The 3,038-nt window shown below is 31.0% G+C and overlaps 1 protein-coding gene across 1 annotated transcript in view; it reads right to left on the reverse strand.

Annotated features, from left to right (window-relative positions):
* Positions 1-2,442, reverse strand: part of LOC118740703 (ras-related and estrogen-regulated growth inhibitor-like) — a 138,762-nt gene extending 136,320 nt beyond the window's left edge. The window contains exon 1 of the mRNA XM_036472343.1: positions 2,155-2,442. The gene's annotated coding sequence lies outside the window, so the exon portion shown is untranslated. The remainder of the gene's footprint in view (positions 1-2,154) is intronic.
* Positions 2,443-3,038: the final 596 nt, after the last annotated feature.

A 3,038-nucleotide genomic window follows, 5' to 3' on the forward strand; every position in this document is an offset into this window, starting at 1 on the left:
TTTGCTTTGTTTATTTATATTTTTTATTATCACTAAATTCTTGAAAGACAAAAGAGGTCATGATAAAATATGTACTATATCGAATTTCTAAATAGTATAAAATTCTTTACTATTAATTACGCATTTTCTTAAAGGTTATTTTACGAAAAAATAAGATTTGTTCGTGTTTTAGTGGTTTTTGTTTAAAAATATAGAAAAGTTTTAAATCGGTTATGTAGTTCATAAGATATTAATATTTAAAAAGTCGAAAAATTTAAATTTAATCTTTTAGAACGTTCGTCTTTATTTTTTACTTGCGCCAAATAATTTTGGCATGGCTAAAATAAGCGTAAAAGGTTCTATTGATCTGCATTTTTCGATTTGCATAGCTGAACGGTCGGTACTCTAGATTTGTTCCAGGAAATGACGAATAACTTAAATTAAAAATGCATATTTTACGTATTGTTTATTTATTATTACCATTAAAACACCAAATATATTGCAAATTCACATAGAATTCATTCATTTTTTATGAGTAAGCAGTAATTTTTCAGGATCTGATTAATGAAAATCTGAATAATCACGTTTTTTGATTAATCGGGATTATGATTGACTAAACAATTATTTAATCGATTAATTGCCCATCCCTATTCATAACTTTAAATTTGTGCTTTTTCTTAATGTTATTATAGCTGTTGTGGTATATTTTTTTTTTTAATAAACTCTTAAATATTTAATCAACCTGAAATATTTTTATGAAATAACATAAAATATAATAAAAAAATGATTTTTAAGAATTGCTTGGAGTGCCATTTTTTTAATACTTAAATAAAAAAATTTCTTTGGATTATGATTTTTTTTCAGCAAAGGAACTATAATAAAAAATCTACTACGGACTTTTATGTTTTGATCCGATTTTTCATGGCATTTACTCCTATTTAGACTTCCTGGAGTTCTAACCCTGATAAGAAGATTGAATATTAAGAACAGTTATGTCGTCTTTACAAGGGATCCTTAAGGCATAAACGTTGCTCTATTTAAAGTTGTACAGAAATAGTAAATTGATAGTTCTGCAGTGGAATTCTAAAAATTGCTATCGCTAATTTGGATCGCCATGAATCTCCAAAAGAACAGCAGGCATCTACTGACATGCGCTCATACTGGCATATTTGGCTTATTAAACATTAGGGTGGTCTAATAATGCATGCGAAAAAAGTAACGCCTCAATTTTAATGCTCTCACCCATAGGATTTTTGTCCAAGGCGAATTTATACAAGATGGTCTTACAAGATCTAATGTCAAATTGAAAAATTTAGTTTGAATTTCCACGCACACTATTACAGATTTTGACAGTTTATGCTGCCAAAACAACAACGAAATACCTGTAAATTTTGGTTTTGTACTCCTGCCATCCCCTTATATTAATTCGCCTTAATTTTTTCTATACCGACAAACAAATAATCAAAAAATATTTAGAGTTCGCTCATTATATTCGGAGAAAAATCAATTTTTCGTGGAAATGGTATAGAATTCTTGAAAATCAATATTTTTTGATCAAAAAACTCTTTTTCTCTTCGGGAGACTTCCAATAATAATACGCAATTTTTTATTTTACCATTTTATTAATACTTATTTATTTCTTGAAAATCAATATTTTCGATAGGAAAATTCTGTTTCTTTTCAGGACACTTCCATTAATAATCCTCAATTCTTAATTTTACCATTTTTTAATACCAACGATATATGAGTCCCTCCATTTCATTTTTTGGGGTTTTTGGGGAACCTATTAAAAATAGTTACTATTAAAAAATTGTTAAATAAACGATTGGGTATTATTATCGGAAATGTGCTGAAGAGAAAGAGAGTTTTCAGAGCAAAAAATAGCTATAAAAAAGCAGAAAACCTTTGAGCGCTTTAAGCGCCCTCTAAATAATTTTTTAATTTTAGAAGACAAGAAGAGGTGAGAGCATTAAAATTCCCACTTTACTTATTTTTGACAAATTGCATATGTAAGTAAAATGCTGCATACCTTTAGGCTACACTACTTTGTATTTTGCGTATTTTAGCGATGTAAATTTAGCGTAGCGATTGCCAAAATACCTTTACTGTTTATATTGTTAACTTATACATACATACATATGTAGCAGTAAAAGAGCTAATAACTTTATGACTCACCGGAAAATAGCTGTGGCCTTTAAATTGTTTCAAACTTTAAAAGAAATTCTTTTTAAGACAAATTTACTTTCTATAAGTTCAAGGGTACTCGAAAGTACAATACACTTATGTGCACTTAAGTGCCTTCCAAGAGTTTTCTTTTGAGAAGGTCACTACGTACTATTTACTACACAGTAAGCTAATAACCAACGGCATTAAAAGAGGAAATGTTTAGCTATAAAAATCTACCATCCCGCACAAAGCAGCAGTAAAGAGAAAGCAATAAAGCGCAACATTTACAATATCAATTCACTCAACGCATTACCTTTTTTTATAATTATTATTATTTTTTTTTTGTATGGCAATTTCTTTTTAATCCAAAATCACAGCGCAGCATCAAAGCCAATTTGGTAGAATTGTCCGCATTTGCATTGGCGCGCACGACCGTGAGAATTGACGGTGTCGGTCCAAATGTTTACACAAATTAAATTCGCAAATATTGACACCCACTCAAAAAAAAACACTTTTTTCGTATAAGCACACAGCTCAAATAATGAAGAAAAAACGGCTATAAAGCTGCCAGATGCAAGCAGGTGAAAATTTACGCGTCAAAATTGCGCGTAGTGCTCCCGCTGCGCGCCACCTCGAACTCTAGCAATGCAAAAGTGTTACTAAGTAAATATGTTTTCGACACACACTCACAGCCGCTGCTACAATACTAAATATGCACAACGGATATCGTACGTACGCACTCGCGCTCGATTAAAAAACGATTAACTACTCATTGCCGTTTATTGTTCATTATATACTGGGCTTTGCCGGCAACATTGAAAGGACCGAAAGTCGCGCACGATGAATGACTCGACGACTCAACAACTCGAGGGTAGCTAACCAAGCACAACGAC

Source organism: Rhagoletis pomonella, unplaced genomic scaffold, assembly GCF_013731165.1.
Source record: "Rhagoletis pomonella isolate Grant_MI unplaced genomic scaffold, Rhpom_1.0 Rhpom_scaffold_00006, whole genome shotgun sequence".
NCBI lineage: Eukaryota > Metazoa > Arthropoda > Insecta > Diptera > Tephritidae > Rhagoletis > Rhagoletis pomonella.